Below are 22251 nucleotides of genomic sequence, written 5' to 3' on the forward strand. Positions count from 1 at the left end.
GCCCGCACGAGCCGCTGGCGGCGCTGAGGGGGCCTCCCGGGGTGGGGGGGAGGCTTCCTGGGAGGGGTGCTGGGGAATGGCTGCTGAGCGTGAGCGACCGCGTGACTTAAGTGCTGCTGTGTGCCTACGGGGAGGCTAAGCTGAGAAACGCGCAGCCGAAAAGGAGAACGATCGGGAAAGGAGACGTGGCGGGATAGTGCAGTTGCTGAGAAAACGGCATCTGCCCAGTGCTTTGGGGGAAAAATACAGCAAGACTGAGGAAAATAAAAGTCTGAATATTGCAGGGGTGCTGTTACCTTGAGTATGCTCTCTGGGTCGATGGCTGCAGCTTTAATTATTCTGGTTTCGGAACAACTGGAAAAAAAAAAGAAAAGAATTCAAACACTACAAGCGCTAGCATCGTTGTCTTGCATCACCATATTTTTAAAGCAAGAAGGTGACCTGGGGAGCCCACTCCCTCTGTTTACAGAGAAGGGGCSTTGGGGCAATGCATTTCCCATATTTCATTCTAATATTGAAACTGTATGAGACCAATAGAAATGGATGCAATTTTCTGGTAGCTCGAATATTTAGCATTCAGGTTACAAGCTGGAYGTGATGCCAGAGCGTATGTAAGCTGGGCATGTCAGAACATCTGTTTTGCTAAGTGTGTATCTTTAGTGGGACAACTAAGTTCAGTCAACACACTGGACTCATTTTTTAGCTTTTTTATAAGATCTTGCTAAGTGCAAGGGAAAAAAATCCACTGCAATTTATGTAAGTGACCTGGATTGGGAATCCAAATGCACAATTTCCTTATTTAGCAGCCTCTATAGCAGTTCTGTGGTCCAGGTTTATGTAGGTCAGGAAGTAAAAAGGGCCAGGATCAGGCGTGCTTTAGAGCAAATGATTTTGCCAGCTATGGGATAAGACAGTTGATATGTCTGAGGTTGTTTGCTCTTTAATGAAAAGTGTGTATGTGTGTGTGTATATATATATATATATACATATATAAGTAAATGGGATAGCTTAAACACTCCTGTGTGCATCTCAGTAGGTAAAACTCTGCGGGACCTCTCAGCATTTGGGGTTGTAATTTTATCAGTAAAGATCCAAACCACAAATGTTAAATTCATACATAGAGTAAATGAGATAGCTGCATAGCTGACAAAGCCTGAATGATATAGCACTTTTAGGGTAGCAAATATRCAGGTTTGTTATTTAAAGGAGAGATGTGACTGATTTACCTTTTTCCATTCTGCATGTATGAATGGAAGGTGGCCATTATATGCCGCAAATGGAGAAAAACAAATACTTTATTTTTTATCTTCTGAACTCCTTTTCCCTTTACCGATGAGACCCCCAGAGTAGTAAATGCAAGTAGTTACACTGTGGAGTCAATTTTAAATATTAACAATCATTCATTGTGCAATGTGTCCTTTGACCAGCATGTGGAGATGTGTCCATGCACTTGAAGATAACATTAATATGCCTAGCAGAAGTTTTACACAGAAAAGTATTTTGGTGTAACTGGCCTAATGCATTAAATAAGAAACATGTAAAGCATGAAACAACATGTAATGCTATCCCACAAAATTCACCTTCCTTGTGCCACAGACATAACCATTTTATTTAAAGTAATTATTTTAGTGCTAAGATCAGGTTACTGTTAATTAAATAATTCAGATTTTCTTGAAATTAAGTATAAATCATATTTTTATTTCCCTTGCGACCTGTCTTGGGAGGTTTTCTTTTCTGTGCCAGATAAGCCATACTATGTCTACCTTCACGCCTCGAGAAAGCCCCTTCCTTCATGGGGCTAAAGCTACGCAAGTGGCGGCAGGACAGGAGTACGTACCCCGACGGCACAGCATGCCTCAGAGTCGCTGCTCCTCAGTGTGACGGCTGCTGCACCCAGCATTAAATCTCTGCCCCAGTGCGGCTCTGCAGTTGCAGTGGGCAACAGCGCCATGGGAGCAAGCAGTCTTGTGCCAACTGTGCTGCCGGAAAGAAGCTGGGAGTGCAGGGGCAAGGTAGGACAGCAGGAGGGTACGGGATCCCCGCAGCCTGGCCCGGCCTCGCAGCAGACCTCCAGCATCCCAGAGACTTTTATTCACTCCACTGAGAGGGGACAGTCCATGTTTTACCCTGTGAGAAATACGGTAGGAATTTTACAATGGCAACCTCACTGAGTTTACTGTTTTCTGGRTTTCTACCAATGCTTTATCAATTTTGACTGACTCATCAAAATAATTTCATTTTTGTGTATGTACAGTTTAATAGATGGGTCTGGATGCCTCAGGATTTCCAATGCCCATTCTAGTGCTTGAAAAAAAAATAGTATTTTGCACTGAGAGTGAAAAAAGGAAGCCTAAATCTTCAGCAAAGGGATTTATCCCTTCTAAGTACCTTAGCACAGAGGGCTTCCTGTTACAGTTGCACAGCCTTCTTATTAATGGACATAACAAGTAGGAAGCTATTTTCAGTTGTATTGTCATTATTAAAATAGCAATGCCTGGCTACTGCCCAGTGATTGCTGTCAGCACAATTGTCTTTGTAAATTGTATCCCAGTTAATCACCTGTTCAGACAATACAAAAACAAAAAAGTCATAGATAGTGTTAATTAATGTATACTTTATGCTTTATTTTGAGAGAACATCTTTCTTTCAGAAGGTTTTTGTATTATGGAATAAAACTTTCTGTATAATTAATACAGGGAAACACAAAAGTTCGTGGACTGTTTGCTCTCTCCTTCTACTTTCTCCTGGCAACAGTCAGTACACACTTTTTAAACACTAATTCCTCATTTCAAACCTCTTTGTTTTATACTCTGATGTGTCACAGTCTACAGAAAATAGAAATGGGTGTGCAAAACAGCTGATGCTGTGAAATTAGAGATGTCAACGTTTTGCTGTGAGAAATTGCTAGTTGTGATGAAAASCCTTTGTGTGGAAGATTCTCCTTGACTAAGACAAAGGAAAGGCTTTAGAATGCAAATAACCTTACAAACAAGGTAGGAACACACCTTTTTATGCCATTTCAGCTTTCCATTTCATCCTATATTCTTCACAGTATCAATATTTGGATGTTGGTGATTTACTGAGAGTACCTATGTAGACAGGCATACTAACACATATATAGAGAGTATGTCTGTTTTATTCGCTCTATTATTTTATAGATAAAACCATGTTTTAGTTCTCTGTCTGCCCATCCTGCTCATAGTAGTGATTCTGTCTGGTTCAAATGTAAATGTGCCTACTAGTAAGGCCAATTATTTATTATTTGAGGGGGATATGGTCAAAAAATGAACATTTTTTTGACCTATTTGTGACGGTAACTCACTATATAAATGCTAAATCTAAAATATTCCAACTTCTGTGTCTAACTCAAGAGACCTTACTAAGAGATCTGTTTAAGGAGAAGCTGAGCATTCATACCTTCAACTAAGATTRCCAAGAACAAAAATTTGCAGCACCCCATTGCACTCATCCTCCCAGGGCACAAAATATAGCTGAGGTAGCCAAAAGGATGCTATTCATAGGATGATGGATGTAGAGAAAATAGAAGAGCAGTGAAGGACAACCATGAACTTTGAACAGGAAGACCACAATGTGGGGAACAAGCTGACCTTTGCATTGGGTATGCAGCTCTTGTGCTCACAAACTTCTGCATGGATCAAATATCCCCAAATCCACAAGAAGAGCAGCTGGTGTCAGAGCAACCACCCCATGTCCTAGCACTATGGCAGGAGCCACACAGCAAGTGCCTGGGCACCCTCAGTTGGAGCTGAAGATGCTGAACATTTTCCAGCATCCCACAAAAAAAAGCTAGGAATGGAGCCCTTTCTTGCATTACATCAATTCTTCTGTTAAACTATTTAGCAGCACCAGAATATTCCCAGGTACACTTCTATTTCTTTTCATGCCACTCTGTTCACAGGGAGTTTTTTTAAGCGTTGGATGCTAAGACATCCCCATGTCATAAAACAACGCTTTTGGTCAGGCAGAAATACTGATCTTTGATTTTTATAGTGCACTTCTACAGTAATATAATATCAATACTTGAGCCAGTTCTGCCCTGCAAAGACCAATTTGAGAACACACTGAACCTCAGCTTATAAAATAGCAGCTCCAAGTGGTGCCACATGCTGCTGATTCTGACATGACACTGTGTCTTTGCATGGCAGGATGATGAAGCACCCTAAAATTAGCCTTCTTACTACTCTGTAAAGAGCAAGCAGAAAGGTAGCAGCCTGCACCGAGGAGAACAAAGAGGCAGAGGACAGCACCAGGACACAGGCAGGTCACGCCACTTCATGGTGAGCACTGTTGGCTTCTTTGCAAATTTCCATGTTGGACTGTTTCGTGTAATTTCTTACCCCAAGTGCAGAGTGACCTGATCGCAAAAGCAGGAAGGATGGTACTGGTATAAACGGAAGAGGAAGGGAGCTGTTCTCTCAGGGGGCTTGGGAGACAGCAGGGGGGGAAATCTGGCTGTGAAAACAAGAGAGATGGTCTGTTTACTCAGAGGTGGGGTAGGGGCTGGTATTAATTCACAGATTGAAGCTTCGCATTAAGGGAACAGAAATGGGAATGGAAGAAAAAAATAGTATTGGCATGGAAACCAGAGACACCATGATAAAACCCTTGCTCTCTGTTAAGCCAGACTAAATATATATTGACATCCAGCTCTCTCTCCACCTCCATTTTTAGGTGATAAAGCCCTTGGTYTTACAACAAGTAGGATTTTGAGAGAAAAAAACCTCAAGGCAGGTGGGAAGATAGGCATGGATGTGTTTGGGTGTGGGAACAGAAACAGTGCAGGAAAAAGTGCTAGACTAGAATAAAACTTGCAGATGAGGAGGAAAAAGACTGTGAGGAAACATTTGTGTATCAGAGAGCATAACAGGCATAACAAGAAATGACTGTTAGGGCAGACTTCTTCTAGGGAAGAAGACACAGAGTGCTTTTCAAGAAGCAGAGGGCTCAGCCATCCATTAGCTGTCATGGCCTGGGTGCCCATGCCTAGATGATTGTCAGGACTTACTGATTTCTCCTTTCCTGTTATAGAGGCTGCAGAAGAATAGATGGGAAAAAATAATTAGTGCTGAGGCATAACTGTAACCAATAAGTTCAGACTACATTCTGTTCTTTCTGCTGGTAGTTATGTCTCAAAAATATGGGAATATTTTGTAACCAAGATATTTCTGATTAGAAAAAAATTGTTGGATAATGCTTTTGCACTTTTCATGATTTAATTCAGGATAAGACTCATGACTTCACATTCATTACTGAAACCCAGAGGGGCGTGATACTGTAAGATCTACCTTAGTGCAGTTAGCAACTGATAGATACTTCGTGTAGCATGGACTGAGATGTTAGTGTCAATGAGGCAGTGAATCTGTGCCACGTGTATCAGCTTCAGAACAGGAGACCTCTGCTCAAAAAATGGATTAAATAGTAACAGTRGATGAAGACTCTCGGGCAGAAGGAAAATGACATTTTTCTTGTAAAGGCTCCTCCACAAATATTGTATGTGAGCAGTCAAAGGTTGGAGTCCTTGGAGGACTGTAACTCTGGATTTCCTATGATGTAAGTCTCAATCTTAGCATTGGAACAGAGGAATTCAAAAACTTTGGTATGATTTTGGAGAGAGAAGGAAAATAAACTGTGTGAGAACAGCAATCTAATCCTCAAAACTGTGTGAGAAATGCAATTACAGCTGCTACCAAGTGCACAATTCATATGTACATTAACCTATTGACTCCTGATGTTCTTGGAGATCTTCCCTCTCAATACTTACTAAGATCCCATTTAGGAGAGTAAAATGGTCGCAAGCTATTGATCTTATGTTTCTGTTTATTGACATGGGAGTTCTGCACAAGTATTGACAATTTTGTTGCTAATTTTTAATACAAATGATTTAGAGCTCCTTATTTTTCTCCAGAAAATTTTGGGACAATGTTTTGTGGATACCTTTGCTTCTTTATCAGGAAGTGTGGGTTAGACGAGTGGACAGTGAGGTGGATTGAGAACTGGCTGAAAGGCAGAGCTTAGGGTTGTGATCAGTGGCGTGGAGTCTAGTTGGAGGCCTGTGGCTAGTGGTGTCCCCCAGGGCTCAGTACTGGGTCCCATCCTGTTCAACTTTTTTCATCARTGACCTGGATGAGGGGATGGAGTGCCTCCTCAGCAAGTTTGCTGAGGATACCAAGCTGGGAGGAGTGGCTGACACACCTGAGAGCTGTGCTGCCATTCAGAGAGACCTGGACAGGCTGGAGAGCTGGGCGGAGAGGAACCTCATGAGGTTCAACAAGGGCAAGTGCARAGTCCTGCACCTAGGGAAAAATAACCCTAGGCACCAGTACAAGCTGGGGGCTGACCTTCTGGAGAGCAGCTCTGCAGAGAAGGACCTGGGAGTGCTGGCAGACAACAAGTTGACCATGAGGCAGCAATGTGCCCTTGTGGCCAAGAAAGCCAATGGTCTCCTGGGGTGCATTAGGAAGGCTGTTGCCAGCAGGTCGAGGAAGGTGATTCTGCMCCTCTACTCAGCCCTGGTGAGGCCTCATCTCGAGTACTGCGTCCAGTTCTGGGCTCCCSAGTACGAGAGAGACATGGAGCTACTGGAGAGAGTCCAGCAGGGCTACAAAGATGATCAGAGGACTGGAGCACCTGCCCTATGAGGAAAGGCTGTGAGAGCTGGGCCTCTTCAGCGTGGGGAAGAGARGACTGAGGGGGGATCTTATCARTGTGAGTAAGTACCTGAAGGGAGGGTGTCAGGGGGACGGGGACAAACTCTTTTCAGTTGCCCCATGTGACAGGACAAGAGGCAATGGGCAGAAACTGAAGCACAGGAAGTTCTGCTTGACCGTGAGGGGGAATTTCTTCCCTGTGAGAGTGACGGAGCASTGGGACAGGTTGCCCAGAGAGGTTGTGGAGTCTCCTTCTTTAGAGATATTCAAGGCCCGCCTGGATGCAGCCCTGTCTACTATGCTCTAGGTGACCTTGCTGAGCGTGAAGGTTGGACTAGATGATCTCCAGAGGTCCCTTCCAACCTTACTGATTCTATGATTCAATGATTCTATGACTATCATCATACAAAATTTGTTTAAATGTAAAGCTTCAGGCTTGTAAAGGGGAAGCCAAAGCAACTATATAGCACCTTCAAACAGAAATACTCTACAGTAGCCACCTGTGCCAAACCTCCATTGCATTTAGCTGACATTTTTTCCCTTGGATAGGGAGAGAGGTGTCAGTGATTCATAGTGGACTGATGAAGGCTTTCTTGTCATTAATGTCAGCAAGCCACTAAGACATCACTAAGTATGATCTCTGATCCTAGTCAGAAATGATTGTTTGAGGGGCACTGGATAGTCCCCCTTAACACACATGTATTTACTTACCCTTACAAAAGAACAATACAGGGCTGTTTTCTGCTTCTAGACAGGATTCTAGAGCAGAAAAATGACCCTTAAACATACATATATATAAATCTGAGAGTAGTCCTAGGGCTTGGATCCCTGGAGATTGAAGAGAGACTGCTCTTAAAAACATCTGAGGAAAACGGCATTTTCCTATTGTTAAACTGAGATGTAGCAGTGTCTATGCACCAAACAAACCAGTGGAGACATCCACAATCAGAGAGATTGCCAGCTATCAAGGTAGCTATTTCAAACTAGCTTGAAAATCGAGTTTTACCACAAACTGGTCCACAACATYTTTTTAGCCAGCAGACTTGCAAAAAATATGGGGCCCAATGTGGCCAAAACTTTCGCAAATATGAACAACAGAAACAGCACTGTATGCTGATAAGCTTGTGGCATACTCAGCCAGGCACATACCCTTTAACAACCTATATAAATATTACAAATCAAATTCCTTCCAGTATAACTTACATTTATTTTAAAAGTGACTGAAAATAATGCTTATTTGGCCTGATATTTTCATGTGGTTGTTTTGTAATAAATAGCATGAGCATTAAAAATAATTTTTCCTGAGAASCATATGATGTGATCTTTGTAATTTTTCCTGGCTTGTTCTTCAAGTTTGAGCCTCTAAATAGTTCATCACCATTATAAACCTACTTGGCTTCACTTCTGAGTTTATAATAGTGGTAAGCATTAAAATAGTCTGTTTATAACTAGAACAATCCCTTCTGGCTTCCCTGCAGAATTTATAACAGACTTGAACCTAGAAGCGTCTTGTTTAAAACCATTGCAGATAATCATAATTTCCAATGAGTTATATCAGCTATGATCTCTTCATCATCTAGTGTTTGGGTTACGGTGTTTGCACGTTGTCATGTCAAGCTTATGAGAATTGCTATCTTTTGGATAAGACTTAGTCTGGAAAATTTAACTGTAATAAATACAATTTTAAAGTCTTCACTTTTACAGTCCTTTCTTTATCATTAGCTTTACAGTTTATTTTGACTGCATACAGATCTCATTATTTGCCCTAATAACTATAAAATAGAGTCTGTTGATTATTTTAATTTTTCTGATGTTTTCAAACAAAACCACAGCAAGCTAAAAGAAATAATGTTCAATAAATAGATTTTAAATGTTTTTAAAAAGTTAAACTTACATATTTTAAACTGAGATTTAAAAACTCAATAAATTACCAAATAAAGTTATGTTTATATTTCAAGGAATATTATCATTTTTTAAATATTTGAAAATTCAAAGATTCAAAAACCAAGCTTGCCTCTGGCATAATTTCTTTGCACATATARTGATCAACATAAAAAGAAGAACATCTGAAACTAATAACATGTTCWTTGTCACATCTTTTCTGGCATAGATATTTGGTTGCATCAAATTCTGCATCTCAGAATCTAGACTAGAGAGGTCTTTTCTGAATGATTGTCTTCATACCTCTGCAAATGAACTGAAGGTTTTCTTTTGCTCCATGTGAATGGAGAACAAGTGTTTCAGGATTAGGAAGAGTACAGTTAAGTGGAGTGTTTCTTTCTTGAGCTTTTCAAATCCAGGAAAGAAAACAATACCACTTGGAGCACTGCTATCCCTCTTTAATAAATTTCAATGGTACAATCAAAAGGAGCCCTTGGGAGGGCACAGAAAGTTAGCTATTTCTGCAAGGTGGAGATTATTATTAGAGGCCTTATCTTGGAAGTCAAAATGTTCAGAGATTTTAAACTTCATGATCTTGTATAAAGCTGGGAAAACTCAGGAAGTTCTTCCCACTGAGTTCTTTCTCTTTTGCTCCCTCCCTAGCCAGTAAGTCAAAGCTGTCATTTTCCCTGCCTCCTCTGCCTCTAGGTCAAGCCTTGAGCTCCGCTTAATTGTTTCTCAAAGGAAGCCAGTGGAACTAATGCCAATTTAAACTACCTGTCTTGATGGGTTTATATCACAGTTTAACAGAAACACAACTGAATATGTCAAGTATGAAAAAATACATATTTATAATCCTTTTGTGCAATATAGTCAGCAAACTGAAATGCGTTTCTGTAAACTGTATCTGTCACAGCATGACAGCAGAGTTTTGGCTCCCTTTCCTGCTCTAGCCCCCACTTAAACTTCTGTATTCAGTCAAAACACCTTAAATCTTATTCAATAGCTCAATACACAACAAAAGAGATCTTCTCCATACAGGAGTAATAGTTTGCATATATGATATGCATGGGTTATAAACACTATGGTTGAGACTTTCCAAAGCAAGTCTCTTAAATACATGTAGTTTGACTTTCAAAAAACTGAGTCTACACTTAGGAAAAAGCCTCTAGTCAATCAGTTTTCAAAATCTTGGCCAATATGAAGTTATACAAACATACCAAATGAGAATAAACAAATGGATCAACACAGGTAGTCCCTTAGCTTTTCAACAAATCTGTATGGAATTTAAAAGTATGTTTTTATGTGTTTCTAATTATTTAACAATGCCATAGGCTTTGTCTTCGTGTCCTATATTTGAACTTACAAACTATAAAATATTTCTGTATAAATGAATGTTTTATCAATTTACTATGTTTTCTTGATTTAACATTAAATACACATTTCTAAAACTTAGTTCAAGCATTGAGTTTCCATACACATGCACACACACACAGGTAAGTATATCATAATTTTTTTGTGTGTGTTTTGAAAGGCCTTTACTCATTAGATTAAATGAGAAATACTTACCATAATATTTAGTTAGTGTCACAGTTTGGAGTCTTCCTCTTCCTTTTGTAAAGCATAAAGAAGAGAGATATTTAAAAAAGCATCTTCCAAGGCACCCTAGGCAGAAAGAAAATTCCTTTTTATAACTTGTGTGATAGCACATGGTGTTACTATATGTCACAGATGTACTAGTTGGTCTAAACTTGGCTTGTAATATGCATGGTTTATCAGATCAGAATATATTTTAAATCCTGTGATACATCTTTTGACTCCTTCCATTGGGTGAACTGATACTTTGAGTGTTTAGAAACTAGATAGTTCAGGATACTGACAACTGTATGAACAAAACCACTGGCTTAAATGTGGCTTGGGAAAGTAGTTATAAACATCTTTTGATTAGTAGGTGATTCATTTGAAATAACTTAAAGGTCTTATTTAGTTACCCAATAGAAAAGCTATAGCCTTCTCTCTCTCTCTCTCTCTCTCTCTCTCTCTCTCTCTCTCTCTCTCTCTCTCTCCCCCTCTCTCTTATATTCTTATGCAAAAATCACATTTGGCCCAGTTAACAATTTGCATTGCTAGTCCATACAGACGGGATGGCTAGTACCTCATGTTATTGCTTCACCTTCTGTTTCATGATCCTTACTTTGGTGAGTAAGTTTACATTACCTGAATAATGCTTGTTCTTTTAGTTCTGTCAGTAAAGAAAAGTTAAAAAAAAATCAGGTTCTCTCTGAAGCTTCAGCAGTAACTATACAGAAATCATTTTTGCAGTGTATCTCCAAATAATTTTTCACAAACCATATTCCAATGAAAGTCAGGTTAAAATTGCAATGAAAAAAAGGAGCATTTAAAGTGGGAAGGTGACTCAGTAGCCTGAGGGAAGGAGTTCCAGACAGATGAGGCAGCATGAGTGAGAGTGCCAGAATCACTGGGAGGGGCTGGTAAACTGAGCTCAGGGGAAGACTATAATAAAGTGTCACAGCAAAGTGCTGGTGAAACATTCACTGTTTCTCAGACCAGTCAGCTAAAGAGATACAGAGTTTGAGAATGATGCCAAAAACAGCTAGACTGAACAGTGGCACTGTTTTAATATAGAGGAGGAATATTTTAAAAGCCATAGAGCTGCAGAAGTTGTTCTCTTGCCTTGCCCRTACAATCAGAGAGCAGGGCAAAGTCTGTGCTTTCTGAATGCACCTAGGGTCAAATTAATAGCGGCTAGTACTGCCTATAAACTCATTTGGGATGTACTTGGAGGATGACAGTGAAAATCAAATACCTTCACCTTGTATAGAAAAGATATGTCTGCAAAGTACTATCTCCTGTAAAACACCTTTATCTGCTCCAACTAAACCTTGTAACTAGCTTTCCCTGCTGCCCCTCTTGATATAAAAAACTTCTATCTGGTATATAGGATATAGAAGTGGTAGAAATTATAATACAGGGACAACTGAAAATTCCTTGTATTATAACGGCTAGAAAAGTTCCCCAATCTATTCTAGTTCACTTGACTGTTCTATTTCTAAATGGTTCRTCAGAGTACCTGAACTCAGCAGACATCATCCAGCTCAAACTTGCCAGTCTCAGACACTCTTTAATTGATACCCCATTTTTTTCTTAGATTTTAGCGTTGCTTACCTTTTTAAACCCCTAACAGTCAGTCTAAAAACATGCTTCTACTTAAAATCTCACTAACTAGTATTTTGCAGAATTCAGACTACCTAAAGCTGGGAAAACACACACTTCCCCCTAGCTACAGCCAGGCAATGTGGTGCTGCCACCCTACTGCACCATTGTACTACATTGTACTCTCTCCTTGCCTTGGAGTTTACTGTCCTTGGAGCTTACCATCCTCTCCTGCATCTCAGGCTCTCCTCCTTAGTTAGTTGTTCCAGCCACCTCACTCTGAACAATTACATTGCTGTCCTCCAAACTCTTTATCCCAGGCCTGCCTAGCTAAGGAGATCCGATTAACACAAGTCCAGAGCTGAACTGACTGCCATAAACATCATTGACAAAGATCTGAGTGTGCTCAAGACATTGTTAAAAAATGTTGACTGTCCATGAATGATCTCTCCTTATTCTCTTCCAGCAACAAGCTGTTAGCTAAGACATTCTAATTAGRGATGTATCTCAATATAATTCTGCTCTTAGTTCTAGGTGTGCAATGCCATTTAAGTGGTAAGAATGACTGCACTTAAATCTTTGTTTAATAAATGCATAATTGGAAACTGAGATATATGTGCCTCACTACACTCTTAATTAACCTTTAAAACACAATTCATAATGTGCTGTTGTATTAATCTCAACCTAAAGTCAAAAGCATTCCTGTATATGACCCTTATCACTGGACAACATCAAGCAGTTAATACAGACACTTGGGGTATCAGGTCTCCTAAATATCAACCAAAGATATATCTACCACAAAAAATATTTTAAAACTGTTATTACAATTCAGAAGGGAAAAAAAAGTTAAAATATTCAATATACAAAGTACTAAATGTGGTTTTCACTTTAGTAACCTTCCTTATTTCCTTTTCCTCTAGCCTTAGTAACAAAATACCTCACTATTTGTACCAGTCCTTGTGACAATCTGTTCAACTGGTATTAATCATGGCAAGAAACATCCTTTTTAGATGTTCTGTAGACATAACTTCTTAAGAAAGGTAAAGAAGCTAGTGGAAATGCATAGACCTGCAACTATGTGGGTCTAATCCTGTTTTCTCTGAAGATCAAGTAAGACAAACACAAAAAAGGGAGAGCCAAGCACAGAAAAGAACAGCAAAAGAAGGAGCACAGTGTTTAGGTTAGTCCCCTCTCTTAATTATGATTACAATAACTATAATTATATTTTATATATATATAATATTATTAAAATATAATATAATTATATTTATTACAATCAACTGATTATTATATTATTTATTATATTAATTATATAATAGATATACTTGTAATATAAGATATAACATGGTTCTATCAGCTACACCAAGATCTGGCAAACCTGTACCAGGATCAGACTAAGTTGGTGCCAACAGCTGCTGTCTTAGTTGGAGACCTGGAAGAACATAGTGCAATTAGTCTTGCCTGGTAAGTCAGATTCTTATTAAAAACAAGATAAAATGAAGAAATAAAAAGGGACAGAAGGGGAAAGGAGAGGGTCATAGTAGAACACAAATCTTGCATATCACATGGAACCTCAAATTAGGTGAAGACAGTAGAGCTGGCATTGTCAGATCCCCTTTTAAGGTCTGGTTTGGACAAGTCATATCTCAGAATCAGGGCTGTGGAACTCTACAGTGTCAGTGTGGTCTCTGAAGATGCTGAGAGTAGTAACTCCAACTGTAAATCTCACACTGCTCAGTCTAATTGTTTTTGGCATCAGTGTTAAACCAAGCTTCCTCCTGCTTCACTTGCCTAAAGAAAGTCATGAATGGAAAAACATGTTCCCTTGCTATTTTGTTCAGTAGTTAAACCTGTCATCTGGGTTATCAGTTTTAATCCATTGATTTTTGATCCTGTGTTTCTATTGCTTATCAGGCATAATCAATCTTTAGATTAATCAATAGGAATCCTCATTTGCATTATCTCTATTTTTTCTGTATTTCATTTTTGCTCAAAAATATATATGTATCTACAYACCAAATTTACAATCTCCTTTTACAATAGCCCCCCATAACATCAATAATTCCATGTTCTGGGGATTATCTCTGTGGTTTTATAAAAAAAAAATATAACATTTTTAAGTTGTACCCACTCTGTTACAACAAAGCAAAATACTGATATATTTTTATTTCTTCAWTCATATTGAAAAGCAAATCAATGCAACATTAGATTAAACTGGATGAAGACAGTAGATGTGATTGTGCTCTGTGTGTGGATGGCTGAAAGACTGTTTTTATTACTGTAGCTGTAACTAACTCTTTGGAAAAGTATGACTACTCTCCTATTGATGTTAGTGACAGAACAATCACTCATTTCAGCAGAAACAGCATCAGACCCTATAAATCACTAGTATATTTCACCTTAATAATGATGAGACTGAAAAATTCTGTAGAGATGCTCAGGCAGATCTCCTATGAGAGTGGTAAATGATGGTAATGATAAAGCAAATKAAAATTTTGGCTTGGTTACAAAAGGAATAGAATTGAAGGAATAACAACATTACAATTTGTGCTATCTACAAAAAAGAGCAACCATTTCTTTCATCCTTCTGAGATGTCTCCCCTTCTAAAATTAGAATCTGAGTTAGAATCACACAATACCTAGAAGGCTAACGCAGAGAGATGCACTACATAATGATATGAAGAGAAAATATCCAACTGGTATTATCTTACATGTATCTTGCAGATTACTATTGAACTAGCATTACCAAAAACATCCAGAAGACTGCTATAAGCACTTTTCTTACCAAAAGGACAATGGCCGTAAGATAATTCATTAACATCTCTAATCTAAAAGGGAAATAAGGCTTGCTGTTCAAATTACCGGACCTTTAACCATAACACCTCAAGCCACAACTAATCACTGATGCTTTAAGAAAAGACAGATTGCTTTCCAAACCTGCACAGGCAGGGAACAACTCRCTGCCCTTGGAATAAGCTAGTGTAATGATATGGTTGTGCGTCTTTTACGGGTCAACATTCATACTCAACCTGCAAACAGATTACAGATCTACTAAGCCTCTCTTCTGAAGTTATTCCTTCAGCCCATTAGCTTTAGCTTGCCTAATTCACTGTTTCATACTCCAGATGGAAAAGAAAGGAATTCAGCCTTGGGAGGAATGAGATCAGCAGTTGGTGGGATGTTTCCAGAATTTTCAATGGGAATTTAAGAAACAGCTCAACCTAAAATCCTATCAGAACAGTAGTACAAATTACAAAGGTAATTTGAATAATTTTGATATGAATTTGGAATTGGATTAAAACCACAGATAAAAAGTTGATCTTGTAGGAAATCTTGTTCAGATATGGTGAGATCTTTCCTCCTTTTCAAGTTTTCCCATTCTCTCCCCTTCTACTATGTTAGAGATCTATCAGTCTATAGAGTCCTTTGTCAAACATAATCTCACACATTCTTGAAATTTAGGTTGTTTTATATGTTAATAGAATGCTAACTCTTTAAATAACATTTTATCTTGAGTCTTTCTTATTTGTTTATTAAGTGCTCCCTTGATTTGCTATATTTATTTTGTTTTCTTTTGTATGCACTAAAGGAATACATTCCCTTTTGTAATATAGTTATTTACACAGAAGTTTAAAAAATGGGAATTTATGTTATCTTTAATATTGCAATGCTTTATAGGATAAGTTATGCAAGTTCAACTGGTGATTTGCAGAACAGTTATTTCTTCCTTTTTTGCAATTTCACTGCACCTGCTAGGTCCCACAGGGCATTTATGGGGATCCTGGGCAATATTCGCGACAGCAAACTTTTAGCACTTAAAGTTAAGTTAAATTTAAGTTATATTTAGGTTAAGGAGCTAATTCCCCAAATTTCCTTCACTTTTAACTAGAAGATATAGGCTCCTTTACTTTGGAAAGCACTGCCTTATGTTGATGGACAAACATTATGTAGTTCCACCACATTAAGGTAGTTCTGAGTTTGGATTCCCCAGTAAGTTCTCTGCTTTTAATCACACTGACTTCTAGTGCCTATTTAGAATACAGTGATTATTGTTGCTATTACACACATTCATGGGCAATACCACAGTCTGCTGATGTATTGTGTATTGGGTGTTTCCCAATCACCACTCAGAAAACATCCAATAAAACTTCTGTGCAGAAGGTAGTTTCTGTGTGGTTTCTCAAAACTTTTTCTCATTTCTGAAAATTGCAGACTCAAGTGAGTTATGAGTTATGGTATCACTGTTTCTTTTGAGTGTCTTTCTTTTGTACACTATGCTATAATAAAGTCTATGTGAAACTTGTAATTACATCCTATAATCAGCAACACAACCATTTGGTTTGCAAAAGCATACACTCCTCTACGCATGTGTCCCTCAAAATCAACAGCAAATTTCTGTTGTGTTGTACACCACCACCTTTACCAAGTTAATGGCATGGATCAGAGCGTTCAAATATATAGTTTCACTAACCCATTTGCAACAGTGTGCTAAAAAGTTGTTATGATGTATCTGACACCAGTTTTTCTTGATAAGAGTTGAAGCCGTTTGGATGTGAACCCCTTGGTCACACTCAGAGAGGCAGTGGGACATGGTAAAATGGTGGTTCGTGCCTGTAAAAAATCTAAACACGGATTTGTCATTTCTAATATTTGTGTATCAGTTCTTGGTCACAACACAAAACTCCTGGAGGATTTTAATTTGTATAGTTCCCAGTTGTAATGCTAAGGATACACAGGATTCTCCTCCTCTTCACAAGAATATGTAGTCTAGTGGTACTTAGGAAATTAGCTACTGTTGCTTGTATGTCAGAGTCCACTTTATTCCCTGCAATTTAGTATTTAGTATCATTTAAACGGTGCTGGAGCTTTTTCTTTCTTCTTCTTCTTCTTTTTTTTTTTTTTTTTTTTTTTTGGCAGGAGGAGGAGGCGGTGGAGTTTATGCCAGTGTGTCATATAACATGCAGCAACTGTCTCTGGATCTGCCTCGGCACTCTTGCCTATCCGTTGCAGAGACAGTTATGGCAACAGCAATCCACATTTACTCATCTGCTGACACTTCTAGTATATAAACACAACCTGTGACATGCAAAACATTGCCCCTCTCTTTAATCAGATTGCAAACTCCTTTCACTGGTTTAGAAACTAAGCCAAGATATTTACAAGCTGTAAAAGAGACAACTCTTTCTCCTGTGGGCAATGGTGGTGCTTTTTAATACCACAGACTAATCACACTAAGCACTGGGTTATGTTCTCCTGAAATAAGAACCGATCAAAGACGGCAAGACATTAGGATAAGCTTTCATTAYTAGAGACTTTGCTGTGAGAGGAAAAGCCATTTCTGTGGACAAAGATACCTGAGTGTATACAGCCCCTTTTGGATGATAGATGCTTAGCTAAAACATCTGTCAGGCTGTGAGGAGCAGCAGCAGTTCTGGTTGTCTTGGAGGTGCTGGTAGTGATGGTTCAGCTCCAGAAGGCAGCACAATTGTGCCACCTCCCCCCCCCCCCGTGCCCTGTGATCCTTAGATCTCTTTGCAACTTCAACATTTTTTTTGTGATTCTGCRCATGTACTTTGACAGGTGTATCCACAACACACAATTAGATCATTGGCTGAATGAGGCAGAAGGCATCACCTGAGCTATGTAATAGTTCAAGCACTTGCTTTCAAAGAGTAACTGCAGAAGCAAACATTTAGACCTGCTTTGATCTCTGAACAGACATACTAATAGCAGCTGTGTGCAAATGACTGGAGCTGATCTGAAAAGGGCCCAGTCCAGTCCAGTGACCTTCATTAAAATCACAGACTCTTCGCAAACCAATTGTTAAAACATGTTGTCAGCAAGTTCTTCTTTGCGGTGCTGCTGTCCTCTTTCCTGGGAGTTGYAGTGCTAAGGCTCATCTTGGTGCAGAGTCGTTTCTTTTCTTCCTGGGGCTGCCTGTGGCTCAGTCGGACCTCCATGCGTATGGCCCATCTCAGCTCGCTCCTGGGCTTCTGGTTTTGCCTCTGCCCTATCTCTGGTTYTAGCCTTACTGGAAGTTGATGCTCCTTTGGCAGTAAACGCCAGCAGCACTCAGCCCTGTGCCTTTGTTCTAAGGCCATATTCCTGTTCAGAAGACATTTTTGAAGTTTGTCCAGCTGTTCTTCATCACTAGCTTGTCTTAAGTATCTTATCTAACTAATCAGGGCTGTTCTGTAATATCTGTCCAAACGCTTACTGCCAACCAGCAGCTGTCAGCACTATTTCCAGCACTAACCTCTAAAACTGAAATAAATCTTTATATAGGTATAATTGTGCACTTGAGGTAGCTTGAGTTGAAGAATTTCTTATTCCAATTTAATGCAGCAAATACATGCTATATGCTAGGTACATGATACTGTCCTATATGTACTACAGGCTTAGTACAGGCAACCTTGAAATCACTACAACTGTGGCAACCCTATCTATTTGCCCACTTGCCCCAAAAGAGTGCTCATCTGCTTTAGTGACTTTGGGATAGTATGCCAGAGCCTTGTGAATGCTAAGTCCTGGCGCTTCTCTGAACTATTACAGAAAAAGAAGAAGAATTTTCGATCAATGTCTTARAGGATAATGTGTTCTTCAGCTCGTCAGGTAGAATTTTCTTTCTTACATTCTAACTTTCTAAAACTCTCCAATACTGTACTTCAGAGGACACCTTCCAGGCGCAGGCATATCTGCAAGCACTCTTGGACTTGACAGTGTGGCTGGCATTGAGGAAACCTTCAGATGACCCCAAGAGTCTCATGATATAATTTTGGGCAGTCCACCTGAATTTCTAACGATTGTTCTCTACCGAACAAAGCATCTCATTTCTCAATGGTTTAGTGCATGCCACTAATAGGACTATATTGACTTCATCATAATATCTAGAATCATAGAATCATAGAATGGTAAGGTTGGAAGGGACCTCTGGAGAGCATCTAATCCAACCCTCAGTGTAGTCCATATGGGGATTGAACCCGTGACCCTGGCATTAGCAGCGCCATGCTCTAACCAACTGAGCTAAACCTGACCCCTTCAAGATGAAGAATTTTCCATTTATGAGAAAACCTGAAGGTTCTTGCAATTACAGTCAGATAATCCTACTGTGGAGTAACAGCCAACCAGGCATATCAAGTTCCATTTCAAGACTCATTCCTTCTGCTTGCTTGTAAAGTCACACAGTGAGTACTCTGGGCTCTGACAGACAAGATCTGGGGAATGCCAGCGTGTCTGATGCACATGTAATTTATTCTCAGATGCCTTACACCAGAGAGGTGGATGTTCCATTCTGCTGGCCAGCAAAGACAAAAGGACCTAAAGCCAGTCATGGTATCTTGAGGTGCCACTGTAAGACTTTTTTACTGCTCAGCAGTCAAAAGCCTGATTTTACTGTTTTCTGAAAACGTAGTCACAGATACACAACAATATTTTCCATGGATTCTACAGTGTCATGTGCAAACCAGTAAATCTGAAATTCTCTGATATTGCTCTACCAAGTTGATGCCTTTGCAACAACATGTATGTTTACTGTGTATGCCCTAACTTCTTGCAATTCCTAGTTTGTCCTTGGACCACTTGCTGTTAGTATGGTCAGTCTGGCTGTCACAGTAAAGGCTCATAACTTTTAAGGTTTCTCAGTGCTGTCGTTTCTTTATAATCCTTAGTTCATCCATTGCATAAATTGTGCAATGATTTTGGAATTTTAGTATCTTATATRAAAGTCTCTTTTGCCATTGAAAATTTTTGGATTAGATGGGCTTCAGTTAATAATCCCTTTGGACTGCATATTTTACATATCATGCACTAACTGGCCATGCACCGATTAAATTATTTGCAAATTGCTGGTTCCCTAATTATTTTCCTAATTGCCCATACRGTCAAGAATGGTTAAATTTGCTTCTTGATTCGATGTGTGAAAGTCAAAAGCTATGTAATTGCTACTGACTTTAAGGATAGAGAACTGACTTCCATAATTTCAGCCATTTTATCAGCTAAATTGCTGGGTTCTGCAGCAAGTTGTAGAATTGAACCTCTGCTTACATCTAGCAAATTGCTTACAGAATTATCTATTATCTAGCAGTCCAGTCAGATTATTTAGCTATAAAATAAATCCGCTTCCTACCTCCTGCCCAAACTCCCCAAATTTAAGCCATTTAGAGACATGTAAACTAGCRTCAAGTATAATCTCTAAGGAGTTGCTCTAAAGTCTGATTACACACAACTACTTCCTATAAACAATTGCAAAGACATGTTAACTTACAGATGAGAGTTTAAAATACTTAAAATATTCTATATCATATAACTTTGTTAAGCAAAAAAGTCTTGAAATTAGAAATTATGAGTGGCATCTGTGATTAGGGATTCTCCCATGAAAGTATTTCAGTACAATTTTTCCTGGAATTAAAAGCCAGAAGCCACTTTGAAAAATTAGGTTTTGTTAAAAATTTATGTTCATTTTGAATAGAAACTTTTTACAATTGTAAACAAATTGCTAGCTACAGTTAGCCAGTGGTGATTATTGACACCTACAGTCAACCAGGAGTGACTATACCACATTTTTATAATAATTATATCTCAGCAGAAGTCTATATAGATTTACAGTTATTTTATCAGACACATCAGACCTCATTTTCAGGCTTCAGATTTTGTAGCCTTCATCTATAGAAACTGCAATGTCCAAACCACAGCAGTTTAAGTCCAGTATCAATATCCACTTCTTGTCAGCACTATATGGCTCACATTAATTGTTACAAATACCTCCATTCCAGGTATAAACTTACATTAGACATCACCAACCTCACAAAATTCCTATCTCATCCCCCAAAGAAGGACTGGATTCATTATGCAACTTCTCCATATCACTGAAGAAACCATACCACAAACTGATATTCACAAGCTATTCTGATAATAATATCTTATAAAGAGAGAGAAAAAAGAAAGAAAACTACCTTYAAGACATAAGGACATTAACCTTTACCTATGTTTTTTCMGACTGTTATGCAATCTGAAAAAGTTACACATAAAACATTCTTCCTGACTACTGCATCTCATGAAAGAATCTCTTTTCTAGCTCACTCGATGCATTTTGACAAAATGGGAAGAAGGTCTAAAGGTTAGTTAATTATGCCGTTAGCTGTGGAAAGGGCTATTTACCAACTCTCCATAATACATACATATCATTATATAATCTTTTAAAACTGGAGTTGTGAGCACCATTTTTGATAAATAATGTATCAATAATCAAGCACCATTTTTGATAGGCCAGAAAGTTTAGTAATACAGATTTTTTTGTTGTTGTTGTTGGTATCTAGAATGAGGAGAAAAGAAAATCTAGTCTCTACATTTTTCAAGCGATACAGTAGGTTTAGTCGCTCACATTTTTAACCAGAAATTCAATTTTACAGTGGTATTCTATATAATAATAGGCTTCCTCTGTGTATTGCTTGAAGTATTGTGAAATTATTTCATATATGTTGCCATTTCAGTCATGCCATTACAGCTAAGTCTCATCTACCTCTTTTAGCTATTTTTGCCCGGTTTATTTCTGTGCATTCAGCAACCGTTTTATAGGTTCTACTTTTTAAGGATTTGTAGTTAAAGGTAATTTCTAAGGATTTGTGCATTGTTGCACTGTTTCTTGAATTGAACATTGAGAAGCCAGGAATAGTGCATTATGAAAAATAATACACGTACACACTTCTGCTGAGTCTGTCTTTGGAGCAGCAAAACTTTTAAATTGTTACCTGACAGTGGGTTTCCCGGTGACAGTAATCTTTGAATTCTGATCAAAATACAGAGATAATGACATGAAGAATCACTTTTAAAAGGCTGAAGTATAAACCAGGTGGACAAGGGTAGTACAATGCAAATCCATTGCCCCTTGGATGAATCAGCAGAACCTGCAAAAGCATCTGTAGAGGACGTCTCGTGGGGAAGGAGACGGCGCTCAGAGCCCATAGGTGCTGCTGGAGCGGCGGAATCCCTGTGCTCGATATCCTCCTGTCCAATGAGGTGGAATGCTCCGCAGGCACATGGTTCCCGCTGCTCAAAATAACTTGGGACCTGCAAACTGACAAATGCTATTGCTCCGGTGGTGACAGGTTGTCCAGCTTCTTACAGCCATCCTCAGAAAAACGAAGGTTAACTTCCTTCGCCGTATGGACTCCTAGCTCTCTCTCTTCTTAAGGTCTCGAAGAATTCCCTTGCTTCCACAACTGAAATCTCAGACTTCTGGATAATTGTCATCTCTACTTACTGCTAGGGTTGGGCAGCGACATCTGGAGCAATTAAAAAAGGTAATGCCTCAACTTTAGATTGGTCTGTGTTTTGATTTTGCTGCACGTGTGCAGAGGGGTTTGATGAGCATGTGTATTTGAATGTTAATTACTGCTGATAAGACATATAGAGGGAATAAATCATTTTTAAAGTAGCTGACTTAAATTATGTTGGGGCATGTGTATTACAATGAAAGAGAAACAATGTTCTGCAGCATTATAAAGGGCTTGAATAGCCCTGATGCTGTTCT

At 38.9% G+C, this 22251-nt stretch overlaps 1 protein-coding gene and 1 long non-coding RNA gene across 3 annotated transcripts in view; one reads left to right on the forward strand and one right to left on the reverse strand.

The window, feature by feature from the left end:
- Window positions 1-1717: 1717 nt before the first annotated feature.
- LOC146595498 (uncharacterized) lies at window positions 1718-21550 on the reverse strand. Its single transcript, XR_014895925.1, has 3 exons — window positions 21470-21550; window positions 10119-10214; window positions 1718-2127 (listed from the first exon to the last, which is right to left on the reverse strand). It is a non-coding gene; the product is annotated as an uncharacterized LOC146595498 (long non-coding RNA).
- A 190-nt stretch (window positions 21551-21740) lies between these two features.
- The window catches only part of MYPN (myopalladin), a 62425-nt gene continuing 61914 nt past the window's right edge, over window positions 21741-22251 (forward strand). For both annotated transcript variants that reach the window (XM_085305526.1, XM_085305527.1), the window contains exon 1: window positions 21741-22021. The gene's annotated coding sequence lies outside the window, so the exon portion shown is untranslated. The remainder of the gene's footprint in view (window positions 22022-22251) is intronic.

This window comes from Rhea americana, unplaced genomic scaffold (assembly GCF_003343005.1).
Source record: "Rhea americana isolate MKP2758 unplaced genomic scaffold, rheAme1 scaffold_222, whole genome shotgun sequence".
In the NCBI taxonomy this organism is placed as follows: Eukaryota; Metazoa; Chordata; class Aves; order Rheiformes; family Rheidae; genus Rhea; species Rhea americana.